Genomic DNA, 17,455 nt, shown 5'->3' with positions numbered 1-17,455 from the left:
TAGAAAACCCATCTTAAAGTACTTTTGTGAGGCTATAAGAGAGCTTGAAACTGCTACATTTTAAAACAATCAGAAGATTAAAGCACTGGCAGGCAAGGAACTCATGCAGAGCTGTTTAATAAATTATCCCTGGGCTGAATTATTGGCATATTTAGGCTTATAACACAGCAAGTTCTTTCCTTTCGCATGTCACAAACAGGGCTGCGAGACAGCCTACACAATGCATTTAAACCATGGCAAACTGGAATTGATTTACATCCTTCACAAACCGCTTTCATGCCCCATACAAACCAGAAACGCACAGTGACCTGTATGGCATCACTGCCTACCGGGAGGATTAAGCAAAACCCCTCATATCGGTTATTTTTTTTTAATCTTTTTTTTTTTTTTTCCATCCCGGAAACTTACTTTTGACAAGGGTAAGAAACAAGAAGGGAGGGGGAAGGAAAAAAAAAAAAAAAAAAAGCAGCCGGAGCTCCGCAGAGGTTGGTACCGGTACTACGCGGGGCCGGCCGGGCGAGACGAGCCCCGACAGCCCGGGACGGGCTGTCGGGGCTCGTCTCGCCCGACCGGCCCCGGCGGGCAGCGGATCCTTACCTGCCTCATGGTGAGATTCCCATCATCCATCCAGCCGGCAAAGGGCTGCTCACACCGCGCTGCTGTCGTCAGGTTAGAAATCCATCAACTTTCCCACCGTAAGGAAGTTTCTCCCCCCCCCCCCCCGCCCCTTTTTATCCTTTGCTGGGGGGGGACACACACTCTTCTTAAGACAATGTCAAGTTTCCCAACCTTCCTTCCCCAGCCTATTAAAAGTCGGGAGCGGGGAGGCAACTGTCCGCCTGGCTCTTATTTCAAACCGCAGCCCAGGGATGCAGTAGTTGGCTGCATTGGGCCATGAAATAGCCTCGCCAATCAGGAGGAAGGGGAGGGAGGTAGAGCGCATAAAGGCTGCCTACACGAGGATTAGGAAAGCTTTCAAGGATTTAAAAGACTGAAAGCAGCTGGAAACAGTGTCTAGGGCTACAAAGAGGGAAGTCAATTTGCGGTGTAAGAGATTATTCCCATTCTCATCTAACTGCTCTGGGTCTGCTTAAAGCTTAACGGGCTCCCAGGACTTCAGCAAGAAAATGTAAATGTCCAGTTGAAACTACTGGAACATCAGAGCGATGCAGAAACACTTCACAGCCGCCCGGTAAAGTGGCAATATCCCATACTAGTCGGAGCCACACGCGCTCCAGAAGCGCTGATTTCTTCACCTCAGATTAAAAAGTAAGTTACATAATGACACGAGCAGGAAGTAGTAAAATACAGTCTGCCATCTACATCAAGAGCAAGTGCCGGAAAGGACAGAAGTATGCCTGTGAATCCATAGGCTTTGGAAATGTTTTGTTGCAAAGCTGCATTTGTCTCGGTGGCAAATGTTTAATCAACCTTAGCGTTAACATGTTATCTGCTTTCCTTTCTTTAGGAAAGGTGATTTCCTCATTCCTGAAGCTTAGGTCCTAGTGTAAGATAACACTGGACCCCAAATGCAACTTTGAAGAAAAAATAATAGGGGTTGTGGGTTTTTTTAGATTTCAAAAAGATCAGCTTTTATCTGCTGCCCCTCAGTGGTTTTCGTTAAAATAAACAAACAAAAGAAAAAAACCAAAACCCATCCCAAATCCGAAGTGCCATTGCTGTTTGAGTTACACCTTTCTTGAGTGAAAAAAAAAAAAAATGTGGAGAAATACAAACCTGCAAATTCATACCACCCACTCTTCTCCAAATTCTTTGCCTCTAACTTAATATCAGTTCAGAAGCCTGTTAGTCTCTCTGTTCCGCTCTAAATGGAAATCTGTCTTTTGATCTCAGGGGACAATCAGGCAAATCTGATGTCTGAAGAAAAGCCCCAACATCATGGATTTGCCTCTGCAAGGGCTTTATCAATGCACAAAAGTAGTCACTCTCCAGAAAAATTCTTATCAGTACAAGAAATCTTATTGAATTGAGCTGAAGAGAAAAAAATGTTACAATGATGTGCTGACAGGATTTTAATTAAAGGCTTCCTAAAATATATTTCCTTTTAACTTATGATAAGCTCCAGCACTGGGTATGTCACAGGGAAAGGAAGAAAAGATCTGAAAAAAATATTAATTTGCTTTTCCATTTAAAGACAATAATGATTTTTCTCATAAGTGCAACCAAGAAAGGTGTTCACGTAATATCGGCCCTGTCCGGCTCAGAAGCAAGGCATGGATGGAGGGAAAACTTGATTTAAAGCACTATTGCATTTTATCCAGGGCCAGCTGTGCTCTTGCCTGGTCCATAGCTTCAGGTGGAAGGATCCAGTTACATGTGTTAACACAGAGCAGAAACCAACTATCTCCAGGGATCAACACAGCACATCGCGTAAGGGTAAGGCCAGCCATTCACACTGGCCAACGTGGAGACAATTTAGTGATCCTCCAGTGACGGTCTAGTCTTGCACACTTGCACAACAGCTCGAAGCAGCTGCAACGCACAGAGCTGGGTGCATCAAGAGCACTTAACAGGAATGCTTATCCCCTGTTCCCCAAACATAGCTCAGTGGACACGTGTCACTGGAAATGAGTATGTGGTATGCAAAGACCTTTTACTGTGGTTAAGTTTAGGAGAATCCTCTCCAGGATGCATTCAAAGGAAGCAGAAAAATGCTTTTCTGAAGTAATTAGAGCCTTAGGGATAAAATTCCATAGGAAACATAGCAAAAGATTCAGTAAGAACTCCAACGTTATAAAGATAAAATAGTTGCAGAACTTTTCTGGAAATGCACACCTTTTCATATACAACATGCATTTCTTACAGGATGTGAGGGGAATTGCATTTTTCTGAAATCTCAGCAGAATTTGGCATAAAAAAATGAGTTAGTTCTATAGGATGAAAACTGATTTTTAGTGTTATCAAAAAAATAAAATAATTCCAAAAAAAATTCATCAGTGACACAAGTTCAGGGTGGGGTGCAGATTTTTTACTGAAAAAACCAAGTGTCATAGGCAGCCCCCATTCTAATCCTGCTATTCACTTTCCACCTTTGAGGAACATGCTTTGTGATCAACCCGCACAGCAGCAGTACCATCACACACGGTGGATTCAGAAAAATAGGTTTTGTATTTAACTACTTAAGGTCTTCTGAGCGGCATGAGAGGAAGAGAGAGGGTCCACATCTGAATTGGTTTTGAATGTACTCATCTTCCAAAGGCCCAATGGTATGACTAGATGTGAGGAAGAGGAATTGCCACTTGGGATGCAAGAAAAGGCAGGTGCTGGTTTTTACCGTCTTTTGAATATCCAGTTTCACATCTATAACCCAAGTGTATGTGTGTGCATGAGAAAGTCATACAGTCTTCGAGGAGGTGAAAGAAGATTCTGCCCCTGAAAGAAGAAACTTTTACAGTCTGTCCAGTGGGAACCTACAGAGGTAAGGGCAACCAGAGGAGGTCGTGCCAGGTGTAAGTTCAGGCATCACTAGGAGCAAGGATCTGTATAAGTGAGACCAAAGTCATGGTTGGGAGCCCGATAGTTTTAGAAGATTCTTACGGGGTTAATTTCAAATTAAAAGACCAGTGGCCACAAGTACACCAAACCATTGGCAGCTTTATAGTCTGTGAACTCCGGTTATCAGTAGTAATGGTCAGATCCCCCTTACCACTCCGCAGTTTAACCAGCTCTCATTTATGTGTGACTCTAGCAGACAGACATACAGAAGCAGTTCTGACCTTGCTGCTCGCTGTAGGTGTCTGCCACACTCCCTATCACACGCCCAGCACCTCCCAGCCAAAACAGGTAGACACGCGAGCCTTCAGTCTAGCCTCATGTCTCAAGCATCATGGTGCCCCGTTCACTAAAACAGGGGTAAGGCAGGATAACTTCAGCTGGGCTTCCAACAGCAGCTGCATTGACCAGCAAGAACTTAGAATCACAGAATTCTAGATAGAATTCTAGAATAGAAACATAGACTAGAACTTCAGCTGCTGTTCCGCTCCTGACCTGGCAAAAGTAGTTAGCAGGTACTTGTGAGAGCTCAGGGTGTTGGGTGCTAACTCGAAATCCTGCCTCCTATTGCTACTTAAGATAAAGAGGTAATTTTAGCATGTGCCCTGAGCTGGCTTAAGTAGCCAAAAAGCTTCAAGAGTTCTTACAAATGCACAGCAAACCCCATCACCGTGTAACATCAGTAACAAATTGTACATTGTGTACAAATATCACATATTTATACTAAAACATAGGAAACTTGGTGTTACGTGTTCTTTGTCAGCACGTCAACTCTCATTCTGGAAATTTCTAGCTGAGTTTCGTGGGATGAGGCTTAGTTCAGTGCTTACCAACGTAGTGGACAAGCTTGAAGGTTTTAAGTTGTGACAAGGCAAGGACAACAATCTTGATACCAAAAATTTGCTACTGTTTCAAAACCTGAAACTTTTGCTTACTCTGATTTGTTAACTCAGCCTTCCTTAATTATTTTAATTCTTTCCAATAAATTATCAAACACAGGCACAGTTTTGAACTGGTGGACCAGATGCAAAGCAACCTAATGTGGAATTACTTTGTCACTGGAGTTTTTTTGGTGTAACACAATTTTATGTGGTCCAGACCAAGCTAGGTCTGTACCAGCTGCAGGGGGAGCGCAGAACGGGAAGTGGAGAAAAGGACTTTTTCTCATTAGTTGAATTCCAGCTGCCGTGCAAATCCTTCTGGGCCCAGAGAATTCAATATACGCTAAAGACAGAAGAACCACTCTGTCTCCTTACAGAGCTGTGCCAAATAGAGACAGACCAGACCCCAGGATCTGATTATATGGTAGGAGTGAAAGAGTTGCAGCAGGGAAAAATATGACCCAGCGCATAGGTTAGAAAGAAACAAACCTAGCTTGAAAATCAACATCTTCAGGTATGTAGTCAATCACAAATAGATTGCCTTTAATTTGCAATATAGACAAGTGATAAAAATAAAGACATGCCTTTTAAAATTAAACAAGCAACTGAACTGTTACAGTTTAGGAAAAGGTAATATTCACACCCAAACTATTGGTGTTGAAATTCATTTCTAATGGTTTTTATAGTCCCTCCCTTGGCAGTTTCAAATTGGCACCTGCAGGAAGAGCTGGATGTCCAGAATACAAAATACTCTTTAATAACCCCAGATAACACTAGAATATATAACTCAAGGCAAAACTGGAATGTAAAAATAACCTCCAGAAGAACTGGCACAAAATATGAGATTGCAAGATGAAGTCAAATTTCTGAGAAGACAAATAAAAAAATGAAAAAAAAAAATCTGAAATAGTGTTAATATGAAAAACTGTTCTCAAGACGTGAAAGTGTTGCACAATGATTTAAAAATATATAGTTAATATTTGTGACTACAAGAATGTGCAGAGCTGGATCTCACAAAGCAGTACTTTTAACTCTTTTATCAACATCGCTGCAGTGAATGCAAAGAAGATAAACTAATTACCCTGGCAGAGCGTCTGACTCATGGGTATTTAAATGCACACATGTTTTCCAACAGAAGTTTTAAAATAAGACCAGCAATGTCAGACATCCTTTAATTTACAAATACACACTGAAAGCCACAGTGCACAAAGATGTCCTTAAGGCAGACTTTTGGGAAATTCATTGTCTTTCAAGCAAGATGATTCAGCCTTTTGGCAGGGTATCACTAAAACAGGCAGAGATGAGAAAGATCAGAGCACCCTGCAGTCCTCTTGGTGGAGTGGTCCTTAGATGACCATTCGCCCTCGCTTGGTTATTTACAGCATCCCTCAAACTTCTCTGATCTCACTTGGGGCTGGACCAGCTGCAGGCAAGACAGAAGGGAAGATGTCTTCAGGACAACTTCTTCCTCCATCACTTATGCAATCTAAGTAATTCACAGCTCAGACAGACAGAAAGGTGGTAATAAACAAACCATCTGCACTTTCCTTTATGACATCACTGACTAGACTTTTTGATTAAGGCGTTTTAATCAAAAGAATAATATCTGCAGGATTTCATTTTACCACATCTGCTATGAGGCAGATACTTGATGTCCTAGGCTGAACAAATTGGTGCACATTCATGTGTGATAATGTAGCAGGAGGGGTTGGAACTAGATGGTCTTTAAGGTCCCTTCCAACCCAAATCATTCTATGATTCTATAATAAATTAGTGATAAGAAGACTCTGACAGTTGTCGTCATTTAACCCCAGCCAGCAGCCAAGCCCCACGCAGCCGCTCGCTCACTCCCCTGCAGTGGGATGGGGGAGAGGATTGGAAGGGTAAAAGTGGGAAAACTCGTGGGTTGAGATAAAGGCAGTTTAATAGGTAAAGCAAAAGCCGTGCACACATGCAAAGCAAGACAAGGAATTCATTCCCCACTTCCCATGGGCAGGCAGGTGTTCAGCCATCCCCAGGAAAGCAGGGCTCCATCACGCCTAACGGGGACTTGGGAAGACAAACACCATCACTCCCAATGTCCCCCCCTTCCTTCTTCCCCCAGCTTTATATGCTGAGCATGACATCATACGACATGGGACATCCCTTGGGTCAGTTGGGGTCAGCTGTCCCGGCTGTGTCCCCTCCCAACTCCTTGTGCACCCCCAGCCCACTCGCTGGTGGGGTGGTGTGAGAAGCAGCAAAGGCCTTGGCTCTGTGTGAGCACTGCTCAGCAGTAACGAAAACATCCCTGTGTTAGCAACGCTGTGTCCAGCACAAACCCAAAACACAGCCCCGTACCAGCTACTATGGAGAAAACGAACTCTACCCCAGCCAAAACCAGCACAATAGTCTATTCCAAAATTATATGGCAGTATAGTAAGTTAAAAGGACTGACAAAAAAGGATGCTATAAGGGTTCAGAGCTTCTAAAACAACTGTTTGCTAGTATATATACATGCAGAATTTAATGGAAATCATAATTAATTTACTGTTGTTTCTCCATTTTATTTCCTAGGGTTTTACAATTAGTTGATACTTCAGTGATAATTGTACCTCATTGCTCTTAAAAGTAATAATAGTTAAATGGATACTAGTTAAATGACTAGGATAATAGTTAAATGACACTTTTTTCTTAATATTCCAGTCTTAAGAAGCCTCCATGAAAACAAGAATGATTAAGTAACAAGACAAGAATTGCCCTATGTTTCTGTAACCCCTTTTAGCATAGGGGAAAAAAAAAGACTAACTTTATTTCATTGCATTTTGTACCAACTATTTAGTGATCGATTGCAAAAATCAGTTGTGCAATGACTCAAGCTAAGTAAATAAAGATTCAGGCAAATAGCGAAAGTTGTATGATATATGCTTTTTTACAGCCAAACATCAAACGGTAGCTGTCAAAGCCAATACCATTCTGCTATTCCAGGAGTTATATCCAAACATATGATCGCACAAATTTGATGAAGTCATCTGATCACAATTTCACTGAAACAAGTTAAAACCTAAACTGATAAATTGTCACCTGAAGCAAGCAGGTACCTACTCAAATTCCCGTTATCTGCATGTCAGCTGAGACCATCAAACCATGCAAATCCTTCCTTTCCAGATGAAAGCACCTAACCACAAGGTTACCAAAGAAATGTGTAACATTCTCACAATTAAGCCATTCTGCTCTAGAAGAGATTTTTTTCTTCAACCTGCACACAGCAGGTGAGACATATCATATGCCATGCAGAAGTCTGTGCCAGAAGTCCCTGTGCTCAGGACTATGCTGTGTCCAGGAAGAATTATAGGGAGATCTACTCTGTGTTGTAAAACTTTCCAAGACACAATAAATGCTGGCATTTTAATATCTTTTCAACCCCTCAGCTGAGGCAAGGCATTAACCTGAAAAATTGGAATATTTCTGCACCATTTTTTCTTCTCCACAGTTCTTGTTCTCAGAAAAAGTTTAGTATTTCAAAGTTCTGCTGTATTTCCCTGGAATGACACTAGACAGCTTTGGTTGCACTGAGCTACAAAAAGGAGCTCAGGCGTCTCTCTACAAATCCCGTGAAGCAAACTGCCACCGGAGGGACAACCAACCAAGATTTCACTGACTTGGAATCAGATGTTTCCACTCAGATCAACAGAGCCGAAGTTGTCTAAAAGTTCAAGTCAGACTAAGATCTTTTGTTTCATTTTTCTAGGCAGAAAAATTCGACAACAATCTGCATTTTCTCATGAAACCTAACTTAATGAGAAAATTACTTTTTGGAGTTGAAACTCCCCAAGAATTCTCATTTATCTCTTCTCTCTAGTGCCCTGGCTACCCATGCCAGCTGCCTGCCACATGGAAAAAGGGCTTCGGTGAAGCAGGTAACCTCTTGGGACAGGAGATGTAAAAGTTACATGACTGCCAGCTATATGGCAACCAGGTCACACAGAAATCTTGTGAAGCAACGTTACTCAGCATTGTATCTTAACCAATAGCAATTCAAATCTGTAAACTGTAAACTGCTTGTGTGTCCATGGGCAAGGCATTTCATCTCTCCCATTTTAATCCCTGTGTATTGAAGCTGTCTTTATTTTCCCGAGGATAATAAAGGAGAGAATAAATCTGTAAGAACTAAAACATCTTTAAACAGTATTGTAATCAGAGCAGCACAGGCTCTTCCATAAGCAGGAATGAAGGACACAAAAAGACTAATCTTTGTAGATGTGACTACAAGTTTCTGGGCTAAATATAAGTAGCGAGAGTGGGAAAGACAGTATTAATCAGACAACACAACAAGTAGACTGCTGACATTATTTCTAGAAAATTGTGTGTGAATGTGTAAGAGAAATATATTTAAATTCTTTAAGTAAAAATAAATGGATATTCTTGGACCTTCTCTGTTAAAAAGAAAGAAGTCTTAAGGTTGTCTTCCCTACAACTGAGCAAAATATTTCCCTAGCCAGGATACCAGCGGATTACAATGCTTGTGGTGAGATGAGGTCGGGGCGGCGGGGGGCGGGGGGGAGTGGGCTGGGGGATGACAACAAAAAGCCTAAACCCAAACCTGAAGTCCTTAGATTCTGCCCAGGAAAACCTCTTTATACAACTGAGAATTTGCTAACATATGTGACTCATGATTTGACTCATAAGCTTCTGGAGTTCACTGGGGTTACCATCAAGGTCAGATTACCTATGAAATATTGAATTACTATCCCTTCCCACTGCTTCAGGGAGGCCCTTGGTACTGACTATGTAATATATGTGGGAATTCTTACACACACAAAAAAATCACATTCTTCTAATTTCAAATGAGAAAAAGCAGGCAAAGAATTTAGAAGAAAGCCAAAAGAACCTTCTTACCAGAGGATTTTAAATTAAGTAATTCAAGGATGTGGGCAGATATCACAAAGCGTTAGTCACAGCAGTAAAATAAGAGACAGTTTCAGAGAGTCTTCCCTGTTGCATTAATGCTTTTTCTCACCAGGAGCACCGCTTAAAATTATTCATGTGTACACCAGCTAAGAAGGAGTTTGAAACAGTATACTTACAAATAGGTCCCTTGGAAGGACTGCCCTGGGAGGACTGGTCTGGTCGGGTCTCACCCTTCTCTCTGTGCCAAGTAGCCCTTTTTTAACCTTTAAACTGTTTTCAGATGGTACTTTTATGAGCCATCGTACTTCATTCCTTTTAATTACAGACATATATAGTGTAGGTTTACCAGTTTCCAAAAGAATTTTTACTTTATTTAGCTCAGTTTTCCAGATGTGTCCCCTCTCCAGGCCTCCCTTTTTGTTAAATGGCACTGGCAATAAAAGACAATGACTGCAAAGATAATGTGCTTCTCCAGGTTCCAGGCAAACCAGTTTTATAATCCAATCCTTTGATTCTTATTTATAAGCTACGCTTATAAAAAAGAATAGAATAAAAAACCAGACTGGTCCATGAAAACTTTATTTTCATAGTTGGTGTTAAACTTTTTCATGAAGATCCAGTAACTCAGAAAATCTGATTCGGGTAAGACTTGTGGAATATGAAGGCCAGCACAGAAACAAAATGCTCACCACTACACTTTCATTTTTGCATCTCTTACTTCCAGTTTATTATCAGTCCACATTTGCCACTTCAATGCTGAAATTCACAGGTATCACAGGTATTCATGAGTGCACGTTTTTTTACAGAGACCCAACTATTCTAACCCCTGCCTGCAACGCGCTCTCCGACACAGTTATTTAGCACCAACAGGAAAAAAAGGAACACAAGTGGCTGCTACTGCACATTACCCCAGCAGTGAAGGTTAATGCATGCCTTCTAAGATATTTCATGTAGCTTTTGATCCCTAGGGTTACACTTTGTCACATATGCTCATCCTCTCTCTCCCTCTTGTTCCAACATCTTCCTTAGCTTATATTTTGCTGTAATCCACTATGAAACGGCAATGACATGCAAAGGTCCTAACTCCCATTTCATAAAGGCCTTTTTCACACCTCTTGGGCACCGAGAAGGTCCTTTATGTCAACGGGGATGGGGAGCGATGTCCTGATAAACCTGTCAGCTCCAGCCACCCACTCTTTCAGTGCTCTCAGTTTCTCATCTGCCACCTGCAATTACAAGTGAAAGACTTGGTACTACATGGTGCTGCAGACCAAAATTAGGCATGAAAATGCCTCAGCACGTAGGGAGGAATTGTCTGAATTGTGCAGCCATGTTGCTCGATTACCAAATCACTTGGAAACTGTTGATTTTACTGCCGTTCTTCTACATGCGTACTTAGGAGTGGAAGCATAGGTACACGACATACAGCACCTCACACCGAAGTGAGAGAGAAGGAAGAATCATATTGAGGATTTGAAATGAAAGACTTTCACGATTTAAACACAGTTTCCATATATCTTTTATCAAAGGAACTCTGAATTCACTTGGATCTTCAGATAACTGACAACCACCTGCCTCTCTAAGTAGTTTATAGACTGGGAAAATAAAGTCCACCACAAAAAAAAGGACAAAGCACAAAATCATTCGGGAAAAGGTGACGACAGTTCAGCAGGGCCCCCCAGGCCATCCCAGTGTCCTTAGCTTTAGGGCTGTGGGGCACAGAAATAACACCGCAGAAAAATTCACTTGCCATACCCACATTTTAGACTTCAGAAGCGTAAAGCTCTGACCACTTGCAGTTGGAAAGCTGAAAAGGAAGGGAGAGCACCTGAAATGCAACATCTAAAATGGCAGAAGCTGTCACTACAGCCAGAAAGATCATTATTGTTACAGCTTGATGTGAGTCAGAAGCCTGAAAATAAAGCATATGGCACAAATGTCTTTGTAAATTGATAACTGTTTCAAGGGAGGGATCTGCACTTACCTCGTTATTTTGGGTGCCTTCCTGTGAGTTCCCATGTTCAACCCTTTTGGGAAACCTTTCCCTTTACATTGCCTCTGTTTGGCCACCGCAAACCGCTGTAGCTTTCAGAGGACTTAACCGAGGGCGGTTATTAGAGGCATGCTGTGGGTGAAGAGTGATGTGTGTCCCCCACCCTGCTCCCTCTAGTGACTCCTTGTACCCGTTAATCTTTTGCTTTTGATAAATAAAACTGATACCTATAAGGAAAGTAGAAGGGCAAGGAGAAAGCAGACAGTAGACAAGGCAGTCATGAATCACAAGCATTTTCAAGCATTTTTCTTTCAGTGTAGCCCTCTCCAAGAGATAATATCATCAGCATTTTACAAGTATTAACAGGGCATTTGGTGCACATTTCATTAAGATGTTGCAGTGTCTCAAATAGGTGATAAGAGGTTGCTATGGTTACTATAATATCTTAAGCTGAATACTGAATAGGTTCACAAAATATATCTTCTTACTCATTATGTAAAATATTAGTTACCCAGCTGGCATTTGCCTATGCACCCCTTTTATTTTGTCGAGGACTTTCCACTCCTTCATCTTTCAAATAAAGTGGATTTTGGTACTCTCCACAGAAAGGAGAGGTCACTAACCATCCTCCTCCTTCAGAAAAGGGGACAAGTTAGGTAGCTCATTATCTGGCCTGTTTATAATTAAATCGAAAAATGACTGCTCCACTGTACTAGAATTGTGAGAGCTTTTATTTCAGTGGATTTAATGAGTCATGGAAATATGTTTACAAGGCAACAAGCCCGCACTACACAAAGAACTCAACATTAGCATGGCAATAGACCATATAGCTTTTAATGGCCTGAACACTTTGTCTCACATTCAGCCATGGCCCTGAGATTGTCCCACCACCACCATTTGATCCAACGTTTCTTTCAGTGGGGTTACTTTTTTGCCAATGGACCTGAAGGTGATATTTAGGAAGTCTATTATCAGGCATGCAAATTGGTAGAAAAATGTGTCACATCAAATCATGACAGTTTAATAAGATATTACTCATGGGCAAATGCTTTCATGCACTGCCTACTCAGAAGGGCAGGTTGAAAGGAGTCACTGTAAAGGCATAAAATTTAGTATTTTTATCCTTGTCTGTCCCCTTCATGATGCAACTAAAGGAAAGTTTTAACACACTAACTTCCTCTAATTTTATCTTGTTTATTAAGATATCCAGAACGTAAGCAAAGTTCCCTAATTTTTACCATGATCAAAACACCACTGTTTGACTTTCTTTGGACCACTGTGACCATTATACACCTGATTTTGAAAATCTTCATTGACATCAGCTGCAGTCATAGGGTGGAAACCTGCTACTATGAAACTCATTTACAGTAGTAACAGTACAATTTTTACTGAGCTGAATGTGACTAGGATTTCATCTATATACCACTGATAACCTGATTGTGATAAGGAATAAAAAAAGAGTCCTCCAAGCCAGGGTACTGACTTACTTGAATGTATTTGAACACCTGTTACTATTCCAGTGTTAGCAATCAATTCAGTTTTGAGCAAGATTAAGCAAGAGCAAATGTGCTTGCAACTTCCAGATACACTTTCACAGCTTGTACCCAAAGAAATTCCTGGGAAATGAATTAGTATTTTGCAGTCTGAGACAGCAAATTTTTATAGCAGAACTGAGCAACAGGGTAGGAATTTGTGGAAGATAATATATTGAGCAGATCTAAGTACTAACTAGGCACTTACCTTATGTATTTTGAAGCATGGACTGTTGCATATTTCTAGAATCAAAAATGGACTTAACATATTGTTCTTGCAAGGTGTTACCATGTTAACAACTAGAGCACCTTCTGTTAAAACTATTAATATGGGCCTTACCACTTCATAAAAGCTTGAAATCGCAACGCAACAACAATACACACATGTGGTACATATGAAGTCGATCTGCAAATACAATAATAAGCATTCAGCAAGAAGGATTTTTGTGCTGTAGTTAGCAGAGGTAAAATTGTCATGTTTGTTCTACAATCGCCACTTTTGTTATCCACAAAACAACCTATCCATACTCACTCTGTATTTGGGTTCCTTTCCGAAGTGTAAGAATGTCTTTTGTTGCCTCCTCGGTGCCCAGCACACACCAACCCGACTTGCAAGTTTGGAGGTGATGGTGAAGTCAGCCACCAGAAGAATTAGCAATTTTAAGGAAATCTGTTCCCTAACCTACAGTTAACCCTCTGTTTGCCAAGACAGATATCATCTATCATAATGACCCTGTCACTGGTTTCAGTATTTAGGTACTTATGGCGCTTACAGAGGAAGTGATGATTGTAGGAATAAGCATGAAAAAGCGGATGGGGTGATAGATGATGAGACAGAGATGCAGGAAAAGAAGTAACTATAAGTCTTCCACACAACTATGCGCATCTGTGTTAAAGCAGAATCACAAACTCATGAATACCAAACACCGAATACACAAAACCTGAAAAAGCTATCAGAAAATCAGAGAGAGACACTGCTGGGAGAAACAACCCTCCAAAACTTTTCTCATATACAGCTAAGGCGGGGGGGGGGGGGGGGGGGGAGGGGGAAGTCTGCGGTAGCAAGGAGCTGTTTCGGGATTGACTTTTTAATGGTTAGTTATCGCCGTGATAACGCCGCCGAACTGACGGCAGGCGGCACAAAGCGGGGAGCGCAGGCGGCCGGGGACGCCCGAGGCGGAGAGCAGCGAAGCCGAGCCGGCCCCGTGGCCGGGCGCAGAGCAGCCCCTGCCGGCAGCCGCATCCCTCCCTCCCTGCCTCCCTGCCCTCGGCTCTGCCCACCGCCCTGCCCGCGCAACCGCCGCCAGTTCCCAAGTTTTGATGTCAAGCGGCTCAGAAAGAAACGGGAACTCTCGGCGGGTTCCCTCTGAGGCAGCTGTGACGCCGGTTTCTCGTAGGAACTGCAAAAACTTTCTATTTGCAGGGTAAAGCTAAAGTTCTGTACTGTCGGTTGCTTCTCAGCTGAGCTTCAGCTCCAAAGTTAGCGATGTTAAAATAAATTTTAAACCCTATATACGTCAGGCAGTTCTATTGATTCTTGCTGATGATGCCATCTATAACGTTGCAAGATAGTTTCTTCTTGTTCCTGAGATGTGACGTGAACTCTGCTTCTAAGCCCTTCTAATGCATAAAGCTGATTTCTACATGCAAAAAGAAGGCAGCATCTATTCAAAATGGCAACTATTCTCCTAGTTTGAGTGACTGTAAAGTACTATTGGTGCGTAGCAGGAGTACGCTATATTAGGCTTTATGCCCTAGCACTATTACCACCATGAAGTCTCTATCTTCTACTTTCTCTGTATTTACAGTTTTAAAAGCCTGCAAGAGTTTGCGTACTTGAAATTTGTGATACCTTTTTTTTCCCAGCATAGGTCTAGCCCCTCGGGACAAAAAAATTTTTGTTAAGGACCAGCTTTCTACTTGTGAAAATACGACAAAACCACTGAACTCCAACCATTAAAGCAGAGTGCATTCCACATTAGCCTATAGCAACAGGATATCCTGATAGTCAGCATAAAATGGGATAAAAACACCAGCAAGTAAACCTCAGGATAACTCGAACCATTCCACTTAAAGTATGTGGATATCAATCCATCTTGCTCATTTTCATATTTCCTCTGCCTTTCCTGATTTAACACATACTTTTTGTTTGCCTTCAGAAGAGTTACCCAGCAAATGCAAACACTGAATTTTTATATCAAACAAACAACACATTAATGTCATGTCCAGACAGGTGAGAAAAGAGTTCAATACCAGGACAGCTATCTTACATGTAATGACTCTGTGGAAACAGTATTTTTCTGTTAATTACTATGTCCTCCAAGATTCACACAAAATTTATGTCCCCTCATAATGAAATGAACTTTTATCCCTGTCTGCACTCACAGATTTCTGTTACTCATTTCTTCCTAGATACATCAATAGTAAATACTAGGGGAATTTTGGCATAAATCCCACTATTTCCCCCTTTGTGAATAATCAGTTTCATACTATTTGTGGGTGTGAACAGGCTGAGCCCTTACCTCTGTGCTCGGAAAACATGCAGACCTAGAATTAATATCCAAGCTTGAACTCCTCTTGGAGATGATAGATTTTATTTATCATACAAAACCAAGCAAAAGCAATACAATCTAACCTTCAGTCTGAGCTTCCTCTCCAAACTTGTCTATTCATAGTATTTCCTTCCAGGAATTCCTCTATCTTAACTCAGTCAAATCTTCCTCTTACTCATGCTTTCTTTATTTTAAGGGTAATTAATGAAACCGCATTTGCCATAATAATTCAGCAGAACATCATCAGCTTTGTGCAAGATCTCGACACTTGTGAAGAGGGTGAGACAACAAGAGCATCCTGTCACCCCTATCTGTGCCCGAGAGCATTGGTGCTGACAAATGACTAGCTGACCTCTTATTGTTCTTCTTTTGAGTCTCATAAAGAAGACCTCTCAAAGGAGAACAAGTTTTATTCAGCTGAGGTTTTACTATTTCTCTGTATTTCATCAGCCTTGGCATTAATATGATATTGTGGTGATTTAACCTAGGAGTGTGGGAATTACTGAGGGATGTGCTTATTTTTCTAACAAAAGTTCAGGCATGCTATTATTAGCAATCTATGGTATGTCATCAATGTCAAAGGCCAAATAGTTTCTTGAAATGTTTGGGAATCAAGTATATTCTGAATCTGAGGAGTCTCTGTTCTCACTCTGCCATTCACATGCACACATGGGAGCGTGCTGCAGAAAGACCCCATCTTGCCGGTATGCTCCCGAACACTCCCAGCGCGTCCGTTTTGATAGCGCACTCAGGTTCCCAGCAGGACAAACAGAGAGCAAGCTGCCCTCGCCAGCGGGCAGTTCTCAAGGCTGCGTCTCTGTCTGTACAAACGCTGGACCTGGGAGCTCGAACCCAAGCTACTTTAGAGGCCAGTTTCACCGCATATGGCTCCTTGCATGCATAAGCATATCTGCCACTTCAGTACCTCGTTAAAACTCAGCCAGCTGGCTTAGCATGTCAGCAAGAACATGCAAAGAAAAGACACCCAGAGGCTATCAACATGATATCCTTTAAGCAATTGTGTCAACAGGTTATGGGTAGATCGAGAAGAGGGTGTTTCTGAGCACTCCCAAAATCTGTCTGAGAGCAGTGTAGATCTACCACATCACTGCGATAGTTGGCCCTTATCAGCTCTGTGCTTCTTCACAGACTTTGGGATTGAACTTTCCCTTTTACATTTCTTGAACAGAGAAGGTGACCAAATCAATAAATGACACCAAGAGAAGAAGCTGTTCTTTCATTTAAAACCAGCAATAGATTTTTCAGCCCAAAACTTTCTTATCTTTTTCATCATCACTCTTAATAGAAAATACTAGTGACATATGCAAGACACTTCACAGAAATCAAGAGGTAAGACAAGCCCAAACCTTTTCTTTCCCAAGGAAAGGGTTAGGTAATATAATTATTTCATTAGAAGCAGCAGCCATCTGTTATGCTTTGTAGAAAGACTGGCAAACAATGTTAAAAACATCCATTACACGCAACAGAGAAAAGGAAAAGATGTTTATTTAGCAAATGTTAATGTTTCTGAAAGATGTTTCATTAGAGTCTGGAAGTTATCAGCACTCGCTAGAGCTCAGCCTAGAGGACGAGCATCATCAACGCACATTGTCAAGAGGCATTAGCAAACAGTCCCATCTCCATGTGAAAAAACAGTAATTCTGTACCGCTCTTCCAACCACAATACTAGGTGCAAGATCCTCCACAAAACATGATATGTGCTTTTTTACATCCCCTTCCAAGAAATATTTTACAGCACCTCCCCGATCTGTTAGTAACGGCTTTTTTTTCCCCGTGTGATATGAAGTTAAAGATCGAATAAAAGGTCTTTAGAAACAGAAAGACAGGAGGCCTTTCCATCAGAAACATGAGGTTTTAAATTTTTTACAGGCAAATCTTACACAAGAAGAAAGAGTAATGTGATTACGCATCAGAAGAAAACCGAAACAGTTCATTAATAAAAAAAGACAATGTTAAGAAGCATGTGGTGTATGTGCAAAACTGAAAGTAAGCCACTGTTTCTATTGTGATTGGGTGGTTGCTTCTCAACAAAATATAAATACTTTAAAAAACAAAACAAAACAAAAAAAAAGG

General features: G+C 41.4%; 1 protein-coding gene across 5 annotated transcripts in view; it reads right to left on the bottom strand.

The window, feature by feature from the left end:
• Positions 1–17,455, bottom strand: part of MID1 (midline 1) — a 272,856-nt gene that overhangs the window by 169,699 nt on the left and 85,702 nt on the right. For 2 of the 5 annotated variants that reach the window (XR_008579693.1, XR_008579697.1), the window contains exon 1: positions 598–833. The exons of 2 other annotated variants lie outside the window; for them this stretch is intronic. The gene's annotated coding sequence lies outside the window, so the exon portion shown is untranslated. Of the gene's footprint in view, positions 1–597; positions 840–17,455 lie in introns of those variants that run through there. One more of the 5 variants, XM_054846038.1, reaches the window with a different exon arrangement.

The sequence above is a fragment of the Grus americana genome, chromosome 1 (genome assembly GCF_028858705.1).
Source record: "Grus americana isolate bGruAme1 chromosome 1, bGruAme1.mat, whole genome shotgun sequence".
Taxonomy (NCBI): domain Eukaryota; kingdom Metazoa; phylum Chordata; class Aves; order Gruiformes; family Gruidae; genus Grus; species Grus americana.
This window is presented reverse-complemented; position numbering and strand designations above follow the sequence as displayed.